At 33.1% G+C, this 26128-nt stretch overlaps 1 long non-coding RNA gene across 1 annotated transcript; it reads right to left on the bottom strand.

Moving 5' to 3' along the window:
* Positions 1-5419: 5419 nt before the first annotated feature.
* On the bottom strand, positions 5420-17599 carry LOC127872042 (uncharacterized). Its single transcript, XR_008045708.1, has 3 exons — positions 17518-17599; positions 6296-6362; positions 5420-5478 (listed from the first exon to the last, which is right to left on the bottom strand). It is a non-coding gene; the product is annotated as an uncharacterized LOC127872042 (long non-coding RNA).
* Positions 17600-26128: the final 8529 nt, after the last annotated feature.

Below are 26128 nucleotides of genomic sequence, written 5' to 3'. Positions count from 1 at the left end.
TATAAATAATAGACGTGTTGCTGTTCAACTATTGTACATATACGTGAAATACCGTAATTACTCTAAGTTTGCGGACACCCCCTTTTGGCCAAAATAATCATTTTTCGTGACTCATAATTTTCGGAGATGCGCATTGTCATCTATCATTAATGATTAAATTTTCGGACAGTATATTTTACAGCGCTATGTTACCAGATTTCGGCACTGTAATCGCTTATCTTGTGACACTATAGTCATAGGGTTTTACAAGCGGATTAAGATCATAAAATCAGGGAGACGCATGCCTGAGGGCAATGGACCGTAACATTTGCGTAAATGGGTACATAACGATGTATAACGGTAGAAAACAATCGCTTGACCCAACAGCATTTTGAATGATTTATTCCCATAAAGGAAGTAGTTTTTGTTTAATGTTTTAAATGTTTTGTATTGTATCAATTCAGGCAAGAGTAAGCAAAGCTGTGAATTTGTTTTTATTTTAAAGTAGACACACTGTTGTACATTCATTTACTACTTTTATTTTAATATAGTTATATTTTTGTCTCTTAATTTTCGGACATCTGACATTTTTTCCGTATGTAAATTTTGGGATACGAAAAAAAATTAGTTGTAAGTGTCGGAAAAATCACACTAAAGGTTGAAATCAAACACATTTATTCAACTTATTAATTCGTTGATATTAATACGGCCGCAATTCTCTAATGTTTTTGACACACATATTGATTGTATAAGTATTTAAATTCAAGTGATTTACATGTCTGTAATAACATAAATAAATAGTTAAAAGCATAAGAATTTGAAAATGCAACTTGTAGAATAATTAAAAAATCATAGCATCAACAAACAAACAAATAAAACAAAGGATAATGTTCCCGTGAAGAAAATTTCTCAGCCTTAATTAAATCAATGTATCGATCAATAAATTTTAACCATAATTGAATGCTTAACATTTTCTGAAAACAGGCTCATGTGGTACAACATTCAGTTTTTTAAGAACTTCGCAATGAAGAAATTGGTCAACAGCAGGAGCATCGATATCGCGTTCACCGCTGAAATTGAAAAAAAGTGTTATCACACAAACTCGTTTCACAACCTCCAGTACAGCATGGTATGCGCTCGCGAGCCAAATTTCAAGTTTTTATTTTTCAGAAAAACGAAATATAATAAAGTTGATAAAAGACAAAGATAAAAAGCATACAACATTTCATGTCATATAATTTATTGATGTATTTCGATGCCCAACTGTTTTCAGTCCTGGGCAAATAGCAATTAGTATATTTTCCGTCTTTTGCAAATGTATTTGTGATAATAAATATGTATTTCTAACTACACTGACATAATAAGTTTCCTATACACATTTCGGCTTAAAAAAAGCGATCGATATAATGTTAAAACAACGCTGTATTACAAAATCTTTAAAAGACGAGTATTTTGTTGTTTTTAATGATCGGAGGATTTGTTTATAAATTAAAGTATCGCTTGCCTCAATTATATATATTATAGTGTTAATATCATACAGATATGTTAAAAGTGCGCTTTGCCTTGACTGAATATCAATCTTTTCATTTGTTATGACTTCATTTATTACTTTAGCTTATTGTTTTGACTAAAATCACTACTTTTTGCGTACAGCAAATTTCAGATTGCAACACAAAGTACAATAATAGGCCAAATAGTGTGTTTCGATCTGTTTCTGTTTAATGTTTTTGTATTTTTTTATATATTACAATAAGGCGCACACAAAAATTGGAAAGCTTTTTATTTCGTTTTCATGAGTCGTATAGTTTTGTTATTTTATTCAATTTTGCTCCGAGATAAATATATATATATATATCGTCGCTGTCGTTCTCAAACCTCGTAGCAACAAAATGCCAACTTTTCAGGAGAGAGAAAAAACCGTCTCATTTTTGTATAACGATGTTTCAGAAATTGAAATTCTGTAAAAATACCAAACAAATGAAGCTGCAAAATACGGTATAACCCGTAGACGCGTAAGTCATACTGATAAGTCATACAGACAGTCAGACATGGTAGCTAAGATATTTTGTCACCACAGTTTTGTCATTTTTATGAGGTACGACAATTCGTCCTGATAGGAAACCTCGTAGTTGCAAATAAAAAAAATTATAAAAACGTTTTTGTCAAATTTGTCCAAACGAAACGACGTACCTATAGGTGAAATGGCGTCGCTACGACTTTTCGCCGGGAAAAAAGCCAACAATCATTCTACAACATTTCGTCACGTGGCTTTTTCAAGGGGTCTGATTGGCGTAGAGCTACGAGATATAGCACAAAACAGGCGCCAGACTTTATATATTCGGAAAAGACGAAAAACGTATTTTGAAAATTTTGGAGCTACGAGGTTTGAGAACGACAGCGACGATATATATATATATATATATATATATATATATATATATATATATATATATATATATATATATATATATATATATATATATATATATATATATATATATCTCGTTTATATATGATTAATTATCATTTGGCTTTCTTTATTATCAATATTCATGCTGCCCTTATGACAACAGTATGACAGTGTTAAATTTTAGTATTTCTGTGTTGCATGATAAGCAAATGTTGGTATATTGTATACTATTTATTCTTATAAGAATCGAATACATGTTTAAACCTTTTTCGTTTATATAGATTATACGTTAGCACTATTGTGTTTCCTTCTATAGAAATTGTAACTAATAAACTGATGCATATACACAGTTTTAACTTGTATACTTGTTATAAAACCAGTTTAAAGGCATGCAACATGTCCCCGTTAGCCAAGAATTGTACATAAAACACGCCCTACAAAATCAAGTAATGCTGCAATTAAGTGAGCTTACCACTCGACTTGCTGCAAAGATTGGAGCGGGTCGCTAAGAAGCCCGTGCTGCATGAGCACGTGTCGCTCACGCAGCAAGCAGCTGTGACACACGTCCCACCCCCACTACAATCCCCGTTAGCACTTGAATTTCACAATGTATGCAATGAATACCCATGGAATGTATCCATTTTCAATTAGTTTTCAGTAGAACAATTCAAATATTGTAGAACGATTCCAGTATTGTTTACAAAATACATGAATATCAGTTGTACAAACATGTCTTACCGATAGCGCATATCTCGGATCGAGCATTTAGGTCGCATACAGCGTCAGGTGTAGTTACCGTGTCGCAATCATAGGTTGCCACACAAGTTGTGCCTAGGTCTGAAATAGTTATTCCAAATTATCAATCGGAATTTGGCCACATATTCCATATTCGTTGTGATCAGAATAAATTGTCATGCATTCGTCACCGCAAGGTTGGTTCTTGTTCATCTATTTAGTCCAATAAAAGTACATTTATTAACAACACTTATGGTTATCATTAATAAAATAAATATGTATATTTAACAATATTTCCAAATCATTATGAAGACTTTTTTATTTTGAAACAGGTCTATAATTGTCAAACCGTCAAAGAAAAAATTGACTTGCTTGCTTTGCACATTGTTCCTTGCTGTGTGTAGCCTCTGGCGCATCTGCAGATTTTGGTTCCTGTTGCAGGGCAGAAGGAGTGCAGATTTGTCGTCGTGTCGCAATCATAGGTTGCCGCACAGACTGTGCCTAGATCTGAAATAGTTATTTCAAATTATCAATTGGCATTTGGCCACATATTCAATATTTGTTGTGATCAGAATAAATTGTAATTAATTCGTCACCGCAAGATTGGTTCTTGTTCATCTATTCAGACCAATAATAGAACATTTATTAACAACAATAATGGTTATCATTAATAATATATATATATATATATATATATATATATATATATATATATATATATATATATATCCGAATCAGTATGAATACTTTTTTACGTAAATCTATTTTGAAACAGATCTATAATTGTCAAACCGTCAAAGATAAAATTTACTTGCTTGCTTTGCACACCTTTCTTTGCTGTGTGTAGCCTCTGTCGCATCTGCAGATTTTGGTTCCTGTTGCAGGGCAGCCGGAGTGCGGATTTGTTGTCGTGTCGCAATCAGAGGTCACTGAACAGGCTGTGCCTAGGTCTGATATAGTTATTCCAAATTAGTTATTGTTCTTAAGATATAATATAATACTATTTAATGCATAAAGTAATCGCCACCATTAATGTTCAGCCATTTTGTCTAGTTAAATGAGATCAACCAGTAATTATAATCTATTGAATTATAATTAATAATGGAATCACAATATAATAATATCCAAATCAGTATTAATATCTCAAAACATCGACTTATATCGCAACAAGTCTAAATTTGTTAACATTATATTTATGTAATGGGCTTTCTTGCTTCGCAAGCATTTCCTTGCATTGTGTAGCCGATCGCGCATGTACATGTTTTTACTGAATACAGTTAGGGCCATCGTGGTTACACGTTGAAGTCAAGAGGGCGACAATGCGATAGTGCGATAGTACGATGGCAAAAATGCGATAGTACGATGGCGACAACGTGATAGTACGATGGCGACAACGCGATAGTACGATGGTGATAATTCGATAGTACGATGGCGACAATTCGACAACGCTATAGTACGATAGCGACAATGCGATAGTACGATGGCGACAGTGCGACAATTCGATGGCGACAGTGCGAAAGTACGATGGCGACAATGCGATAGTGCGATAATACGATGACGACAGTGCGACAATACGATGGTGACAGTGCAATAGTACGACGGCGACAATGCTACAATGCGCAAGTGCGATAATACGATGACGACAGTGCGACAATGCGATAGTAAGATGACGACAGTATGACAACGCGTACTATCGCGTTGTCGCATTGTCGCCATCGTACTTTCGCATTGTCGCCATCGTACCATCGCATTGTCGCCATCGTACTATCTCACTAACGCATTGTTGAACTCTGGATTTTAATGTGTGACCACGCTGGCAAAACGGTATTCCGTAGGTTTTGGATTCAACAGTTCCAGTACATGCTGTTGTCTTCTCGCAATCAGTGATCGCTGAACAAGTTGTACAAAGGCCTGTGATATATGTGGCAATTAAGTTATTGCTATTGATATAAGAGAACGTATGAAACGTTCGTTATATAAATTGAAATGTTTTAATTAATAAAGTTAACATTGTTCACATCCATTTATCACCACGAGATTGGTTTTTGTTTAGCCATTGTGTCTTGTAATAGGAGATCAACTAATAACATCAATCATATAATGATCAGTAATAATAAAACATACATATTCTAATAATATCAAAAGTATTATGCTTTCCTTTTAATATCGGTCAATATCGCAACAAGTCTATTATTTCCTCCACTTCAAAGAATGTACTTGCTTGCTTTGCACTGTTCCGTGTTTGGTGTACCCTGTGGCGCATTGACATGTTTCGGACCCATTAAATCCTGTGCAGTCCGAGTTTAGAGTGGTGGCGGTACAATCTGTAGCAACGGTACATGCGTCGTCAAGTGCTACAACGTCAATATAAACTTAATACACGAAAACAATATAACGTTCTATTTAAGTTTATACAAACGGAACTGGAATCAAAGCTCTTGAATATATAGAAATACTTAAATGCAAATCGTTGCGATGACATACACTGTAATATGGACGATATAATCAATTTTATAAAATAATGAATTGCTTGTCAATTCAACCGTAGACTACACCACAACGAATTGAAAATTTATCAGTACGACTAAGATGTTTATTGATTTCCGAACAAGAAAATTTATTATATAATGAGTAATCATTGATAATTTACATGTGTTTTCACGAGATGAGCACTTGTTATGGCCAAAACTTGATTTAAATACATTTATTGTTTATTCAATAACACTAGTAATCTGTACACTGGCGCAAACGGTGTAATGTTTTGTTTTAACGATATTCTGATGCGTTATATTTGGTAATTGTGCATTATTAAAAATGCTTAAAGGTGCATTTCGACGGTTTATACGGCATTAGTTACGACAATGACATGTATTCGTCAAAAGCGAGATTATCTTATTGTGTGAGGTACACGTTTAAGATATACCAATCCAAGAAAATGACATTAAACGGGAATCGTACGAAAGCGGCTCAAAGTCCGTCTTGACTCGTTACTTTGAATGGGATATGTGTTCTGATTTCAACTCTCGTATTTAGCAACAATAACACTAAAGCTTGCAAAATCAAATGCTAATTGCTCCTCTTCATAAATCAAACAATATATGTTTTACTATGTAAACTTTTTTGAAATAAAGCAACATGCATAAATGATTCAAAAATGAGAAAAAGTCTTACCGACTCCATTTGTCCAGCCCAATGCATTCATCGAAAGGATTAAGGCAACAAGCAGCGTGTAGCGAAACTGAAATATGTCAAAACCAAATGTGTTTACAATTTCAACCAATCTTATGTAATAATTTGTATCTTAATGTGGACAATTTGACATCAATATTTTTAATTTATGTTTATTACTGTAAAGATGGCACTTTCAAAGAATGCCGGATTACAAATTGATATTTGCATCAATATGTTAACGCCTTAATCAATAATTTATTGACATCAGTGTGTATTTGATTATTGTTTGTAAACGAAACGTGTTAGGGATGTAATAAGTTTGTAATAAGTGTATATTCTTCAAAACAAAAATGCTTTACAGTATGTTATAGCAGTATAAGCCCTTTTTTCTTCACACTTCTTATAAAATAAATGTTAATGGGCTTCCATTGAGTACAAATGTAGTTTTATAAAGCAGAACAGTTTCGTAAAGACAGCGGTATTTCCCTTTGTTAATCGACTCATATTTAGGTAAGATCCTCTTTCGCACACATAGTACATTAAACAGCTTGAAATGGCGAAAATGTCTGTGGTATATTTATAATTTTGCAAGGTGTTTTACGTTACTTATAAACACACATTTTAATGTAGTGGTTTCTATCTATCTAATGCGAAGCGCGCATAATGCTTACACGATGGTCTGTCATTGTCTGACGGTTCAGCCGATATTATAATAACGCAAAATCAATGAATGCTACAATGCTAAAGATGTTTACGTGACACATAGTTCAGTTATTGCGAAGAGAAACTCTAAACGTAAGCGACGTGTATAAAGGGCTTAGGTGTAGAATTATCAACAAATCGTTAGGCGCTTTGTGAAATTTAAGGCAAACTTCATTATATGTTTATTCACAGTTCCATGTATATGATGAATGTATTAATACAAAAAAGTTCGAAACAATTAGTAACATTTTCAAACAGTTCATTATAAATTGACACAGTTGACATAGAACAAGCTTTTTCAAATAACAATATCAATTTTGAGTAACGATTGCATAAGAATCAATAACGACTAATGCTTACGAGACAAGGGAATACCAGATACATTTACATAGTGAAAGCCTTGTTAACACCAAGTCGGTTATTATCACATGAAAGTATGTTATTCAAAGATAAATTGTTATCCACTTCTTTAAAGGGACATTTTCATGTTTTCATAAATTGACGAACTTGAAAGAAAATCATATTTGTGTTTGGTAAGTGTAAAACTGACATTGAACGGTTATTGAAAGAGGATTTGCATCTGGTTAGTCAGTGGTTGGTTGACAAGATGTTGTCTCTGCATTTAAGTAAGACGCAGTCTATTCAATTTGGTTCTAGGCATATAATCAGATCAAACCCTTCTCTTGCTTGTAATGGTACCATTATTGAATCTACATCTTCAGTCAAATACCCAGGGGCTAAATTCGATAAAAATGTGTCCTTTGATACCATGGCTCGTTCAGTCATTCAGAAGGCCAACTCCAGGTAAAAATATCTTTATAGAAAAAAATAATATCTCACTCAGCAAACCAAGAAACTTCTTGTCATGTCTTTGATCCAATGTCATTTTGATTATGCTTGCTCTATATGGTACCATAGTATCACCAAAGTGTTACAGAATAAGCTCCAAACCACCCAGAATAAATTATTGCGGTTTGTCCTAGGTCTCGATGCAAGGGCACACATTGGGCCAGAACATTTTCGATTTCTCAACTGGCTACCAGTCAATAAACGTGTAGACCAGATTGTTCTTGGCAATGTGTTTAAGATTAAAAATGGATTGGCCCCTGATAATATGTGAGAACATTTTATTCCACAGGCATCTATTCATTCATACAGGACCAGGTCAACTCACAAATGTGCATTTGCTGTTCCCAAGGTCAAAGGTGTCGGGTCAAAATCCTTTTGTTACACGGGATTCTCATTATGAAACAATAAATCCTCCAGTATAACACTTATTGATAGATTGTCTGTTTTAAGTCATCTTTAAAAAAATCCTTTATTAGAAAACCTGTAACTTTCTATGTGTATTGTTTGTTTTTCGGCTTAAGGAATCATTTTTAGTCAGCAATGTTTATCAAAATTGATTATATCTTCCATAAATGTTATGCATTCTCCATTTGTTATTCTAAGTTTTTTAGGATGTTGTATTAAATAATGCTATCTGGGATATTTAAATTATTTCTGACACATGTTAATAGTGTATTTTAGGATCTCATAATTAATAATGATATATGTGATATTTAAAGTATCAAAATGGTCTGAGATATATTTGCATAGTATTTAATATATTTATTTATTTAAGTAAGGTCCACTCTATGTCATGCCACCAGCACAAAGGACCACAATAGAAATATGGGTTTGCTCATTTTTGTGTTATCCATGGTGTTGGTGTGTATGTCATGGTATATTTATTTTCATGTATGTTATATGTTTATATATTGTACATGTTGTAAATGCCCATGTATGCGTTCCTTGCCGAAATAAATCTATCTATCTATCTAAATATTCGTTAGATTATGGTATTTTGCGATAAAACAGTAATTCTGAACATAAACAATGCTCGAAAATATCTATCATATGCATCTTTTGATGATTTAAAAACCTGAAAATTATTAAGCGCAACAAAGTGAAACGATTTAATAATTTCGAGTAATTTGATTGCTTAGATCCGGTATAATATAAATCATTCATTATATGAGCACGGGTGGCTTAGTGCTTTAAGAGCAGGTCTTTTACTCCAAGGGTTAGTGGTTCGAGCCCAGTTGAGGATCTCTCTTTCTTAAATTGTGCTCCTGTTTATTTCAATATTTACATTTATCAATTAAAAATGTTTAATGACACTCTTCAATACATGCACAATCTGTGAAAAGGTCCCTGTATACCCATTTCCTGTTAAGACAATTTTTTAATATGTGAATATTGAGAATTTAAATTAGACTCTGCTTGCAAATAATTGTGATATTCATTTTGATTGACGTCTTAAATTCCATATATTTAAATTGTTATATACGTTATTTATTGTCACGTTGATAGGTATGTAAGATCTTTTTTCATTTATATTTTTTAAATATTGGTGCTGTTTAACCTATTTATCGCGCATCAATTCGACGAAAAAATAAACAACAATTGCGGACATTGGTGTTGATTTTGTTGCTACCGCAGCTCAAATTGAAGGATTTTTGTTTCATGTAGTATCATTTATTCAACGACATACGATGACGTAGTACACAATGTTTTGGTTACACTAAACCAATATATATCGTAACATCTTCCCTTCTTTTGCAAAGCAAAGAAATAATAAACCTTAGAACATCAACCAGGTAATCGATAACATTAAAAAAATATGAACATAAAAAATACACGTCAATAGACATATGAGATTTTACCTTTACCACTCATCGACAAAGTAATTTTGATTGTATTGAAAAAAACACATTGACACAAACACTCTCTGTGTATGATAAGACAATTTAAAAGAAACAAACAACAACTGGAATTATTTATAACAATCTTTTGATTTAACTAACTTAACTAGTCTATGTTTTTATTTTTTTTAGTACACATGTACTTAAACGACATCTTCATATTTCTTTGGAGGTTTAATGTTTCTTGTCCTTGTTGATTTGGATGAACTTTCGAAATTAACCATCGGATGTGTGCTGACTGTTTCTGTTTTGGGCGATGATTCCACATGAATTGAATTTTCTTTACACTGAAAACGTTTGCCACCCATGTTTACACTTTCACTAGTGGCTGTAATTTCCCTAGAATTGACACTTGCACTTTGCTCTATATGAGCTTCTTTTTCTACACCCTTTTGATCATTGAAAACACTTGTATCACTGATAATTGACTCCGGAAAGGTATTGGCTTCTGATGTAGACCTGATGTACTTTCGGTTGCGTCTGTATAGCTGCCCATCTACATCGACAACATAGGATCGCGGTGAATGTTGTTCCACACAGGTTCCGAGTCGCCATTTTTTTATCTCGATCATTTGGTAGGGGCGCCATACAGACAGATTGTCCCATTACCATCTCTGGCAAGTCCTTGGCTCCTTTGTCGTACTGGAACTTGGAATGCTGGTGTTTCAGCATTTTCTTTTGTCGAACATTTTCTACTACTTTTGGCTTTTGAAGCTCATCTGCAATTGGCAATGTGTTCCTAGTTCGCCTTGACATTATACGTTGCACTGGACTGCTGTCCGTTCCTTCTGTTGGTGTGTTTCTCCAGTCGATGATAGCTTTCCAAATATCCATGTTGCTTTTAGTGGCCTTTCTTTATCAGCCCCTTCGCAATTTTGACCGCTGACTCTGCTTTTCCGTTTGACTGACTATGGTATGGTGAGGATGTGACGTCGAATTCCCATTGCTGTGAGAACTTACTAAATTTCACACTACACAGCTGAGGACCGTTGTCCGATATGAATATGAGAGTATCTGGAATGCCGTTTCTACTTAAATGACCCTTCAGACAATTTATTATCGCAGCTGAGGTTGTGTCTGGCAGTAAGTCCAATTCCAAGAAATCTGAATAGTAGTCAACTGTTACTAAGTAGTTGGTATGTTTATAGGTGAAAATATCAATGCCAACCTTGCCCCAGGGCCTGTCTGGAACCTCATGCGTCATGAGAGTCTCGTTATGTTGGTTTGCGCTGTATTCATAATATACGCTACATTTTTCAACATGATCACCAATTTCACTGTTCATATTTGGCCAGAAGAGCGTGTCGCGCGATTTTTTTAGGCATGACTCGATCCCCATGTGACTTGCATGTATTCGCGTAAGCATTTCGAAGTGTCTTTCGCACTATTAACCTACAACCCTTGTAGACTATCCCGTCTTGGATTGCTAATTCGTCCCGAATCGTCCAGTATTCACGAATTATGACAGGTACCTCCGCTTTCGAATCTGGCCGTCCTGCCAGAATAACAGACTTGAGTGTTTGTAGTACTTCATCTTGGTAAGAATGTACCTGAATTTGTTTAAAGCGCTGTTCAGTCACATTAACTGTTTCTGCAAAGTTAATTGCTGATAAATCTGGTTCCAGTTTCTTTTGTTGTATGCTGAAAACTTCAATAGTGTCATCATTGTCTTTCAAAATTGTTTGACCAAAAGCTCTGGATAACGTATCTGCTGTGTACATCTCGGTACCTTTTGTGTATTTCTGCAGTCTTAAGAGCATCCGTTGTAAATTCTTTGGCGCATTTAACAGTGGTTTTCCATAGATTGTTTCTAGAGGTTTGTGATCTGTATGAACAGTGACTTTAGAATGACCATATATATAAAGTTCAAACCGTTCGCAAGCGAATACTATTGCTAAGCACTCTTTCTGGATCTGTGCGTAATATTTCTCTGCAGTGCTTAATGCTCTCGAGGCAACTGCAACTGGTTGCCCATTCTGGAGCAATGTTGCTCCAAGCCCGTTTTCACTCGCATCACATTGTAGAGTTACCTCCTCTTTCAAATCATAGTATTTCAGCACTGGTTGCTCAGTAACTAGTCGCTTTATAGTGGCGAAGGCTTCTTCTTGTTGTGATTGCCAATACCAAATTTGGTCTTTTTTTGTCAGTCTACGCAACGGTTCACATGCTTCTGATAAATGTGGTAAGAATTTCGAAAGATAAGTCACTAATTCAATAAAGCGCTAAACCACTTTTACATCAGTTGGCTTTGGCATGTCTAATATTGCTTGTATCTTTTTTTTGGATCTGGACGTACACCGCTGGAGGTGAGTATCTGACCCATGTAACTAACTTCAGTTTGTCGAAGCTTCAGTTTGTCCTTGTTTAGTTTTAAGCCCACCGCTCTGGCTCGCTCTAGAACACTTATAAGTTTCTCATCATTATCTTTTATTGCTTCTTCCATGGTTTCACCTTGACCATATACCATAATATCGTCCACGATAACTTCTGTGCCTTGGGGCCCTTCTAAAGCATCATGTTGTCTGCGCTGAAATTCTTCTGGTGCAGATGAAATTCCAAACGGGAGGCGTAACCACCTATATCGACCAAATGGAGTCCAGAATGTTGTAAGGTAGCTACTTTTTTCGTCAAGTTTTACTTGCCAAAATCCGTCGTTAGCATTGAGAACTGTAAATACTTTTGCTTTTGACACTTTTGGAAGAAAGTCATCAATTGTCAATCAATCATGTACTTGGATCGCTTTATGGCTTTGTTTAGATCTTTAGGATCCGAACACACTCTGAGCTTTTTTGGTTTCCTTACAACCACCATACTACTAATCCAGTCGGTTGGTTCCACAATTTTTGTGATGACTCCTTTTTTCACTAGTCGTTTGATTTCTGCTTTAACTTCAGCTTTCTGGGCAACTGGTACCCGTCTGGGCTGATGCTGAACTGGTTTTATAGTTGCATCTATTTCAATGTGGTATGTCCCTGGGAGGCATCCCAGGCCATCAAACACATCACTGTATTCTTGAATAATGAATTCCTTGGTAAAAAATTGTCGCAGGTGTTTGTATAACATTGTTTACCACATTTACAGTGATGATACCCAACCAACGCTTGCTGCCGCTGACAATAATGTTGAAGTATCTTTGTCATAGATCTCCACAACATGAAATTCCAGTGTTTCTGTTGCTTGGCCTACATATCAGTTAATTGCGCATTTTCCGACTGGTAATATTGTACCACCGTCATACAATTTCAGTTTTGTTTTTGTTGGCACAATTTTTGGTTCGTTCGGTTTTGCTATTCGTGATAGCACACTGGTTGAAATAACGTTGCATGATGCACCAGTGTCTATTTGACATTTGATTGTCCTGTTACTTTTGGGAGTATTCAGCATTGACATGGTTACATTAACAATCCACTGTTCATCTGTTAGGGCATTCAGTGTATAGATTGACTCATCACTACTGTCAGTTTCTTCCACCATGTTAACCTTTGGCCTCGAGCTTTGAAGACATACTTTTGCAAAATGGTTCTTTTTCTTGCATTTTGAGCATACCTTTCCATACGCTGGACATTCGCGCTTCGCGTGTGTTCCACCACAGTACCGATATTTACTTGATTCTTCAATTTCTGGAGTACGCTTCTTTTTTTCATGTTTGAAATTGTGTTTTGCCTCATAGTTAACTTCCTCTGAAGCAGCAAGTTTCTTCATTTGACAATCTGCTATTTCACTCGCTCGACGCATATCAACTGCTTTTTCCAGTGTCACGGAGCATAGGTGATCTTGCTCCACTGTCCTTTGTGCCTAAAACTAGTCTATCACGAATCAATTGGCCTTGTAATGTTCCAAATTCACACGAGTTAGAGAGACCCCTCAGTGTTGTAATGTAATCGTCTACGCTTTCGTTTAGCAACTGATCAGTTGTATTGAACACGTATCGTTCATAAATTACGTTTGTTTTGAAAATAAAATGTTCCTTTAGTGCTTTGAGTATTGCACTCTCCTTCTTTCGATCGCCGTCAGGAATATCTAAGTGTTGAAAAAATCGATAGCAGTCTCTGGCCATAACACTCAACAGGGTAGCAGCGCGAATATTGTCCTATTTTTTTATCCAGACCTGTTGCTATTTCATAATTGTCCCATTGAGATTGGAAGAAATGCCAGTTCTCCCTTAAATTTTCCTTCACTTCCATTGAAAAAGGCACTGGAAGTTTACCTTACGCCATCGTAGTCAGCTGTTAATTTCCGCGGGTAAACAAGTGGTTGACGAACACAAATCACAAAAACGCTCGTTTTAGGTATTAAAACGCGATAGACCCAGGATTTGTTTAGCGTTCATGTAATCCACATATTCATTTGCCTATCCGATGTATTCCTGAAATTGACAACGCTTAATTCATTCTGCATTTAGTGAAAATGTTGCCTGGTTTGACTTCTGACACCATGTTTCATGTAGTATCATTTATTCAACAACATACGATGACGAAGCACATAATGTTTAGGTTACACTATACCAATATATATCGTAGCAATTTTCGTCATATAAAAGGCAATTATCCTATAAATTTAGGCAAACATGTTTGTCTTCAAAATCATTTATCTGATATAGAAAAAGACGAATAACGTTTTATTCAAATCTGATATAACACATATATACAATGCTTTAGGTCAAAAAGACCCATGAGCATTATTATAAACGTATTCGTATAAACATAGTCAATGTCTTCAAACCGTTAATTACGCAATGCATATTATTTAATACAACGACGGTCTTAATTACTATGTAAACAATAAAATAAATTTAAATAATTTAACGCATATGGATTAGTGACTACTTTTGAACTCGATAATATCTAAGTCGGTCGAATCGACTATAAGATGCTCTTGTCTTATGCAATCTTTAAAAACACAAGCAACTTATTAATTAATCACACACATATAAAACATAGTCAATGTCGTCAAAATGTAACATACACGTTGCATATTAAATCAATATTTTTAAACACTTAGCAATAATAGTATAATGTGCAATATAATCACCTAAAACAGCCGCCTTTGATCATGTTTAATCATTAAAATTCCTACTCATTTTGAAAGCTCTATAAAACAAAAACAGCCAGATTTGTTATTACTTTAACATTTTTGGATGCCATTAAATCAATAGTTTTAAATATGCTTGGGTGGCGATTATTGTATAATGAAATATATCTACGCCTAAGTTCACAGTAAATTCTACATTCAAACAGTAATTGATATTTGTCTTCTAAGACGTTACATTTGGGACAAGTTCTACTAGCTCGCTCCGTATTGTTCCATCTACCAGTTTCTATATTAAGTCTATGGGAGGACAACCTCTGCTTACTCAGGGCAATTTTTCGATATTAACACACGAAAGATATAACTGATACTCAAATTGAAAGATACTATTATAAAATAATGCTCTACTATAATCACCAATTCTGCTTACCAACACATGTTCCTGCATTTTCTAAATTGACAGCAATTTCGTTTAAAAGCAATGTATTTTCGGAGCTGTTCAATACCTGAGCAAATAACTTTTTCTTTTCCCCGTCTCATTTGAAAGTATACGTTTTATTTCTATATTCGTTTTCCTCGCTTACTGCAACAATCAATTTAAAATAACAATTACTATCCCGTACATTTCGTATAATAGCGAATTATATTAAACAATGGTTAGACAAAATATTTGGACCATCAACTTTGAAATAAGTACAATCGGACAAAAGTTGTTCTTCAACGATGCAATAATCCACTACGCTAAGCCGTTAATGCCGATAAAAGTAAACGCGCCTTATTTTTTATCTTCGCCTACTCGACCATTTGCAATTCTTAAACCAGTTTGAATAAAACAATCTATTAACAGACGTCCATTTTGATTAACGGATGCATCTTGGGAATGTCTATGTATAACTTTATCAACAATATAATCTTCTGGTAAAATGTTATGATTTTGTAGATTCAAAGTATCGTTTTCGACATAATCCTTCATGTTACCAACTCTTGAGTTTAAATCTCCTAATAGCATAAAAGAACAATATCCTCGCCATACTTATCTTTAATTTTAAGTATATTGTCTTGTATCACCCAAATTATTTCTGCTAGAGTCGGACGGTACTATGTAACACAGACATACAAATAAAGCATTGGTTCGATTTGTTAGACTCTTATGATTCTAATCCGTAAGTGCGAGCCTATGTGCGATATCGTCAGTAACTAACGCGTTTCTTAGAGAAATCCATAAACCCCCTGAACTACGCTTTGCACTATCAGACAGCTTTCTATTTAAGTTTAAACACATAAAATGTTCAAAGTCATAGCAGAAATCTTCACGACTCCATGTTTCTGTAAAACAGATAATATCATTTAATTTAAAAACCGATGCTATTTCAGGTGAATCAAGTTTATTATTATTTGATATTATCAAACCTTGAATATTTAATAAAGCAAATTTTAGGTCAGTGTCATTTGCACTTTCACTGCTATACATTTCCTATGTTTTGTCCTTCTGAGGAGGAACCGCTATAAACGGCGTTGTGTGCGCTGGGCAAATTCATTTTTCTTAGGTAACGCAAGTCTACCGTGTTTCAGGATATTATTGGTATTAACATTATTGTAACTGTTATGATTATTATCATCATCATCATCATCATATTATTATAATAATTATTATTATTATTATCATTATTAGTATTACTATAATTATGATTATTAATTATAATTATTATAATTATAATTATTATTAGTAGTAGTATTTTAATTAAAATTATTATGAGTATTATTATTATAATTATTATTAGTAGTATTTTTATTATTATTAGTAGTAGTAGTATTTTATTATAATTATTATTTGTATTATTCTTATTATTGTTGTTGTTGTTGTTATTATTATTATTATTATTTATTTATTATTTATTATTATTATTTATATTATTATTATTATATTTTATTTTGATTATTATTATTATTATTATCATTGTTATTATTATAATTATCACATTATTATTATTATTCTTATACAACCGCAATTCTCTTCATTAAAAAAAATGGTGTTGGCGATAAATGCTTTTAAAATAATTAGGGTTCAAATCTCATCATGATTAAGTTAATATATTTGTTAACATTTGAATTTGTAGTATCAATTTTTTTCAAATTGAAATGAGAAAAAAACGCGAATTCAAACAGTTTAAAAGCCTGCAAAAACGAAAAAGATGCATTAATAAATTCGAAATGTTTGGATCAGTTTGTACTTATTTAAAGTTTTAACTGCGGTACATAGATGGCTAAAAAAACAAATATCGATAAGTTATCATAAACAACACATGCGCATATGATTATTTGTGTCTCTAAACTAAATGGACTTATTTGCGTTAAACATCTAGTCCTTTCAACTAAAATTACTTTTTAATACTATGACTTCGACCTCCATGCCAGGAAAATCATAGCATTATTCAGTCAGTTTTTCGTTGTGAGTTTTGAATATTTAGCGTAAAACATGAATACAATAATATAACATCAATAACTGTAGGATTGTTATTGTTTTCTTTTTTGCTCCACATAATTACTGTGCTGAGATTTAACAAATACGGAATAAGTAAAATAATCATTTGATCACACGTTGAACTTTAAAATGTTAACATACAGCCTTCTTTATACGAGAAACACAAATTTTTATTTAGCAAATATAATAGAATATCTTACTATACACATGTATACAAAAATGCTAAGATAATATAATAAACTAACAATATATAATGAACATACCATGTTCAGGTAGTTCGAAATCAGAGTCCTTTTTAACGCGTCGTCGATCTTGAAGATGCACAGACTGTTGGTAGCACTGTCTCGTAAGCTGTTATAAAGGATCTCTCTTAGCTGTCAAGTGCGTTACCAAAACAAAAGCATGTTTTATAATAAACTATTTCTAAATTGCGGTTTTATCTTCAACGGAGTATTGATAAAAAAGTTATAGGCAGACCGATTTGAAATATTTGAACTGCGATAAAATATCGACCTAAATCTCGAAATTAATCACGGGCTCTTATCTTTAAATATTATGAGCTGTAGTTTAAAACGACCACGACGGTAACAAATTTAATAGTTCACCATGTTAGAAAAACAGGTGTTAACTAAAACAATGTACTAATCACGTAAATGCTATCAGTATCTAATATTGTCATCTCTGCGCTAGCGGATAAAAACGAAATTCAACTTCTGAAAGAGCTTTGCTTTAAAAGTCTGTAGATTAGCCTTCTATCGAGTGTATGAACGACGTTTACGACTATGTATCACTTTTCATAAACCTAAGAAAGGTTGGATTTTATTTTAAACGTTCGTCTTTTTTCCATTGTTGACCTGGAAAAAAATAGGAATGTTTAAATTGGTTTGCGAAAAATATATGAGTGCTATAAATTATAAGAATTGTAATGACGTCGTGGGGTTAGAAATATGTTATGTCATTTATGTATATATGCAACATGGACTTCACGAATTTTATCTTTGTTTTGGTTGGGAAGATCATTTAATGTGAAATTACACCTTTAAATCAATGAAACAACTATCACATTATTATTAGAATAACATTATTGTACAAGGTGGTTATGAACTATATAATGTTAAAATACGACAACGATAATTAAAATGAGCAATTCAAGTATAAAGTAAATTGTTATGAAAACATAACAAATCGCAATGCAAGTCGCAAGAACGCCATTTCTAACAGTAATACCATAATGTTCTCAACGATTTAAATCTAAACATGTATTTATGATACGGCGTAACATTTCCTTTAAATTATAAAAGCATAAAAAATCTTTAAACGCACAAAAATGCAAAATGTCATACTTAGATGATTAGAAACTTAACTTTTCATAAACACTGTTATTTGTGGTATTCAGTTTGTGTTAAAATGAACGAATTTTTAAACACTCAGAGAGTAAAAGAAATAACGAAAAAACACCAGTAAAACATCACTGAAGTAAGAGTTCTACCCAAGATTCGCATTGATAAAAAAACATATATATATAAACACATTTAACATTCAATAGAAGACTGTTGTATGAGATTGTTTATCGGAGGAAATTTATTACATTCAAATTGTTAAGAGAAAGTGCCCTTATACTATTCAGCAATGAAAAGAGGAACACTTTTATTTAAAAAAAAAAAATAATAAAAATGCTTAATTGTGTCAAACTACAAAACAGAGTTTAATGTATTATGAAATGATGCTTAATAATAATCAACAGTTTAGAGTAAAGAATATGTATATAACATTATTTACATATCCATTCAATATTCTACCAGAGAAAATCAAGCGAAGCATATTATATTAACATTATGTAACAACATGCCTTTTGAACATATTATTATAACTAAAACAACAGCAGCACACGTGAAATAGCATGACTGTCTCAAACTACAAAACGTGTCAAAGGGAACATGCACCTAATGCTAAGTGATAGTCAACATGATCAGGGACAATATGATTATTAACTATTGAGTTATCATAACACACATTAAAAATAGGCGTCATTCAAGAAAACAACATTTGTATATATCCGTGTGAAAAATAGCCCGTCGTATTAAGGGAACACCCGAGTAGGCGAGCAGTCGGGTTACCTTACGGAGGGTAATGATTATCTGAAACATAACGTTGTTCAGAATGAAAGGATTTTTAAATACCTTGTCAAACGTGATGAGCCAGAGAGTCTGATCCATTTATCAAAGATCATGGTCATTTTAAAGTCAAAGGTTAAATTTTGTGAAACGGTATATAACTTTTTGTTCAATACATACATGCAGTATGCACCCAATTTTGAAGAAGATAAAAATAACGTTTGCAGCAATATATGTAAACCAAAAATAAGTTTATTAGCTTCCTGATATTGTAAATAAATTATGTTGCATTTTAAAGAGATTGGTTCGTTCGTATATATAGCCACAAACATTTACATGTTCACATTTTCTTAGTGAGGAGACCCAGTTTTTATACGCCGCTTTGCGCCGTGTTATATTAAATTGTTGCACGTGCTATGATATATATCATTTAGGCATTTTTAATATGTTCAATCAATGCCTTTGCACCGTTTTAGTATTTTAAGTTTGTACTGAATATCAATTATATCTATTACCATTCTTAAAACAAACTGCGACACCGGTGTTTAACCATATTACATATAAGGTTGACATACAATATATTGTGGTGTAATCCAACCAGAGTATCTAACAATGTTATGTCATCTGTAAAGAAATGAGGCTTTATTCGAATTGTGCCGTAGCGCAGTTGCAAACAGGTGAAAATAATGTAGCTCAAATACGGAAGATCGTCATCTATAAAGAACGAAACACAAATGTAATAGTGTTTTCAAACACTTAATGTTGTAACATATTTTTTAGACACACGTGACCCAGATTTAAACTTGCCTTAGATATTTTTTAGGATAAGCATGTTGATTAAGTTTCATAAAGCTTGACTCTAAAGTATTAACAAAATGTGTCTAAGATATGACCTGATGACCCAGTTTTTGGACAGACATGACCCAGAATCAAACTCGGCCAACAAATTGTCAAGGTTAACATTCTGGAAATGTTGTATCCATACTAAATCATCATGTTGCCTCTAGAGTGGGAACAACGTGTAACTAAGAATTGACCTGGTATTCTTGTGTGTATATGTACACATTCTAGATTCAAAGTAGGCTTGGCTATTGTGAAGATAAACCGTTTTGACCAAGTTTCATCGAGATTGATTCGTTTAGCGTCATTTAGAGTGGTAGCAATTTAAGAGTTTACCAAGTTAACTAGTTTATGGACGCATATGTACCAGATTCGAACTCGGCCTAAATGTTTTTATTAAACGCATTTTGAAAAAGTTGCATCAATATTGGATAACAAATGGGGCCTCTGTAGTGGAAACACGCTACACGTTGACGACGCTCGGCGCATGATGGATCACGAAGGACGTCGGATATAGCGTGACCACAACAGCTCACACGTAGCACGTTTTGCGTAGGTGGGCTACAATCATATGCATCAACCTAAATAATTGGTGTTTCGCCACCAAACAATAAATCGTTATCATCAATCACACCTTTTGATGGGTCTAATAATTTAGTTAAAAGTCGAGAATTCCATTCTGACTCTGTAATATTGTTTATGATTGTATTTGTATAATTTGACTAGTTATTAGTTTGGAATAAATTGGTTTTGGTTAATTTGCACTTTGCAGTTATTGGGTCACATACAATTGTGAAATGTTTTTTATTTAATCTGCATGTGTATGTAAAGACTCGTGGTGCACTTCAAACGTGCTACTGAGCGCTGCCGTGTTTTCTGTTGTCTATACGTTCGTTAGCATTTGCATATTTCTTGCCTAGATCGAGTAAAACATGTTTCGAGCTATTCGGTTGTATTTGTTTTAAATGTTTTTTTTGTTTGCTGTTTAAACGTCACCCATCACCTAATATGCTAGTATTGAACAAATTAACACATGACAAAGTCATTTTTATATTGGCTCTTTTAAAAGTTTCTCTTGCCTTGAAAAAAATAGTGTTTTCGCTAAATTGTTTACTTTCGTAATAACCATTACAGAAATCAATCACTTTCCTTCGTTTCTTTAGGCATTGCAATATTCAATAAAATATGGTGAACAGTTTTGGAATTTGAAATTGACATACTTATTTACAAGCATTTAAATAACAAAAAGGTTAATACGTTATACAAAAAAACTGTACAGAAACTGTGTACTCATGCATGTAGTATGTAATGAATATAATATAGTATTCAATGTCGATCAGAAAGTATGCGCAATTTATGGGAAAATCATATTCATTTGCATACTGTACACGCCCGTATTCATGTTAATTGCAGTTTCATTTTATTGCGAATTGTTTATATGCGCTCTTTTTATAAACTGATACGGTAGATGTTGCCTAATAAAAGATGTTCAATAAACTCAAATATACTAGGTACAAAAAACGTAATACGTCGAAATTGTATCCACATGGCTCTGACGATCATCTGGGTAGGTTATTCATCATGCACTATTTGCAGTTCTAACTGACATGTTAAGTATATTATATAGCGTCCGAGTTATCTTTTCGAGCGACCTTACCGACCGATCATGTACTATTGAAAAGGCAAAAACACCACATTGAACACGATAGCCCTTAGAATACCTTTCTTGTTTTTCTAGTATATTGTATTGTCTTTGCTTTGGTGTCGTATATTATATAATGATAAACATGTTTATGTTATTTAAATGGAGATCACCAAAAAATACCAGTACAATATAAAAAAGTGCAATAATGATCTTACTATATCGTGAGCTTCTGTAATGAACGCCTTTAATTATTTATAACCTATACCAGATGTGTATTCGCGCACGAAGACATATTCCTCATAATGTGATACAAATATTATCAGTATTTTTTTCAAGTGTGTACAGCGTGAGGTAGCATTAAATAAACATTCCTGCCGTGTTATCGATACGAAAAGGAAATTGAGAAAATAACTGTTAAGTCAACAAACCGCAACCATCTAAATTGATGATTGCATACTGTGATGTGTCGAAAGGTCATGCTTCTATTTTATAATATGATAGTAAAATCTCCTTCTTAGATTTATAAGATGTAGTATGGTTCATCTCGCAATGTTCGCACATACATATTTTTATTGTATAATTTATATATGCCGTCCCATAGTCCATTTATCAAATAAACAAAATATTTGTCACGCACTCGTGAGATTGGGAATGAACGTAACACATGTCCGGTTAGATAATTGAACGATTTTTCCCTTATCATGACACTTTTATTATTTTGGTAGATTTTTATCACGATGCAAATAAGTGGCAATCGATAGGTTTTCATTCCTTTCTTTCTCTATAATTCGTGTTAGTTTATATCTTGAAAGCAATATTGTGCTATCATCATAAGGCGCTTAACGAAAGTTTCATTCCTTCTTTTTCTAAAGTTCGTGTTATTTTATACCTTTAAAAAATATGGTGTTATAATCATAAGGCGCGTAACGAGGGTTTCATAAATTTCTTAATCTATATATCGTATTATTTATATCTTGAAAGCAATACTGTGATATAATCATAAGGCGTATAACGATAGTTCATTCTGTATTCATCATGATGATTTACTGACAGCGTACTGACCCTGACATTCTTCGAGATGTAATTCAATGCGTCATTGTAACTGGGAAAAAATCTGTGTGTCAAATAAACATTCAGAGAAAAGTCCTGATACACTGAACAGTGTAACATACTATATAATAAACAAAAGGACGTAATGATGTGGCCGATGTTCTGGGAGATGTCTCTCAACTCATCCAGCGAAATATTCCGATTTATTCATTCGGGTCTATTCGGGTCTATTGGCGGGTAATTGTCCAAGTATTTCATTATCTGTTGAAAAAGGTCAACTGAGTTGAAAAGTTTGATAGACAGCTATGCCGAAAAGGATTTGTTTAAATTGTCGGATGCTGTACTTCATTATTTTGTCCCCAGGTCTCAATAAAAAACCTGAATAAAAAACAAATTGTATTCAAATAAAGCCAATGCATTATCTTTCACTTTTTTATTTTATATAAAACAATGATTCCCGAAATGTTGGCATTTTTGTTGAAAGTGGTATTTTCTGAAGCATAAGGAATTTAAAGCTAGCTGAACGGTTAAGTATTTTTTATGGCATAAACTGCTTTAACTTTAACAAAAACATACACACAGCATGATGTGTCAAGATATGATTTATTCTTGAATTAAAAAGTATATGTAAATAGTACAACTGGCATTTTTTTATTTAAATATTCACAAGTATACCACTGCATTAAACAAATGTATCATTTGACTCAAAAACATATTCAATTACACAATAGAAAAAAAAATCTATAGTAAAAAAGCTAGTATATATCGTTTCAAGTTCAATGTCGCACTCGAAATCTTCACAATACAATTGTTAAAAAAACTCAGTGTGCTTTCTTGCTTGTGTCATGCTATCTATAAACTACTACACTTTAAAAAAAATATAAATGCATTTTTACTATCAGTATTAACACATATTAAACATGTTTGCTATCTTCTAGTTGTTAATTTTACTACTCTTTCACTGTGTACGCACATGTGATATTTGCATTTTGATGACATACAGAAACAGACTCTTCATAACTGCATTTCCTTAACAGTCTACTAATGTTCCATCACAATAATTCAAAAGAAAAATTGAACTGTACAATGGCATTATTGTTTAATTTCAGTTCCTTGCAAATTTGATAGATCCAGGATGGCGTCGTTGTTGAGTATCTAAAATGCAGTCAGAATAATGGATGGAGTGTGTGGTGCCCAGTGCTTGACAGAAAAACTTCTAGATATTAAACAAGAAACAAACAATAAACTATTCATATTTATTAGTGAATATCCACTGTTTATTGGAGCACAGTTTGATTTTGATCAGTTTGGTAAAAATGATCAAGTAATAGCTGAAATATATTTAACAATCCCAGTTTGGTAAGAAAATGATCGAGTACGAGTTGAAATATTGTTTATAATCATAACCTATCTTATTGTACCAAAAGAGAGAGGATTTGTTAATAATCATGAAGAATATGATAAAGAAATAAATCCAAAACTGTTCATGAAAGGATAATATTTTTCTTTAATTATCTTAAATGAATAACACTAAACTTTAAATTTAAACCGGCGAAAAAAGCTTTGTTACGAGCACAGTTTCTGTTTTATAAAATTTAAATAAGTTTCTAAAGAAATTATATATTGATATTTCTTGCATTCAAATGCAATAATTGAGTCATATATTTACTTACCAATCGAGTTTATTCCATATTTATGTGTCATTTCAACAACAAAAACAAAAGACAGAAAGTCAGTTTTACTTGTCACTTCTTTTTGATTTATTTAACTGATTCGTCATTATATGAAGAAAGCAGTGAACGTCACACAGCCATGCTTAGTTTTTGACGAAAGAAACACGGCCGTGCATGTTTTGAACAAATACAACTGTTTAAACAATTGAAACTTGATTTTAAAGGTTACCACTAACAATAAGATATTGAATTGATTGGAGCGGATACATTCGATACTACTTGTCATATTCGATTAGCTGCATCCGGATGTTGCAATCCAAGTTAGACTTGTTATTTTTTCGTTGATTGTGTTTGGAAATGTTATAACAACATGTCGTGGATCTGTTTGCTTCCTGTTTCTGTGTGTCGGCCTTCAATGTGCATACGATATATATGCTAACTGAAGGCCGGGAAAGAGAAACAGGCAGCATAACAACATGAAGCAAAAACTTTCAGCGTAGAAACACATATATTAAGAGAATATTTAGTGCGCATGCCACACAATAGTTATGCAACTTGTATATTATTTCTTGGGGTATGTAGTTACATGTAACACAGCATATGGCAAATTGTTTATGATTCTTTAAAGTTCTTTGATAGCATCGCGAAAATAGGTGACGCGTGATGAAATTTTTTTAGTTGCATATGCTTTAGTTATTTTAAAATTCTATATTTATGAGCTGTCGTGGCGGGATTATGCCCGTAATATTAATTAATTAACATACACGGTGATTAAAGGTTTATCACCATTGAGAGAAACAATTTTGTTTATTAGTATAAACAACGATTCACATTGTTTGTACTTTGGGACAATATGTTGCTATTATAATTCGGTAATATTTTTTCAAATGTCAATATTTACTTTAATTTATGACAATCAATTAGATTTGAGTTGCATTTTAAGGTTCAATTACATATAAATAGTACAACTTCCGTGTTAAATTCAAAAAGAGTAAGGGCATTTCATACTTACAAATGTGAACCATGTTCAACTTAATTTTGCAGTTGATATATTATTTACAATATGGCACGTATATGTTGAGAAGTGAATTGAAAAAATAAAGCACGTTTTCTTTATATCTGCACTAATACAGTCCACACAATATTTTATAACAATTTAAGCAATGTTTACTCGTGATAATCTCTGATATTGCTCCTTAATAATCGTATAGTCACAAACATCTGTGTAAAATTTAAACAAATACATGTTTAAATTCTGTCGTTATGGAAACCATATTGAAAATGTAATAAGATGACAAAATTACATGTGTTTATCTCTGTAAAAGTATGGATAAAATGCACATATGTGCCTGTTTTCACCAGCCGATTCTTAGACTTGAGAATAAAGAATGGACTTTTGTGACGATTTTTGCCGGTACTTTTACCTTTAGGTTCATTATTCTTTGAGTTCTATCCTATTATTTACACCAAAAACGAAAGTACATTTCCCGCGGGCAAGCATTCGACTATTCGGTAAGTTCCACGCAAATAGCGTGTGTATTTTGGATTGATC

This window comes from Dreissena polymorpha, chromosome 3 (assembly GCF_020536995.1).
Source record: "Dreissena polymorpha isolate Duluth1 chromosome 3, UMN_Dpol_1.0, whole genome shotgun sequence".
NCBI classification, from domain to species: domain Eukaryota; kingdom Metazoa; phylum Mollusca; class Bivalvia; order Myida; family Dreissenidae; genus Dreissena; species Dreissena polymorpha.
This window is presented reverse-complemented; position numbering and strand designations above follow the sequence as displayed.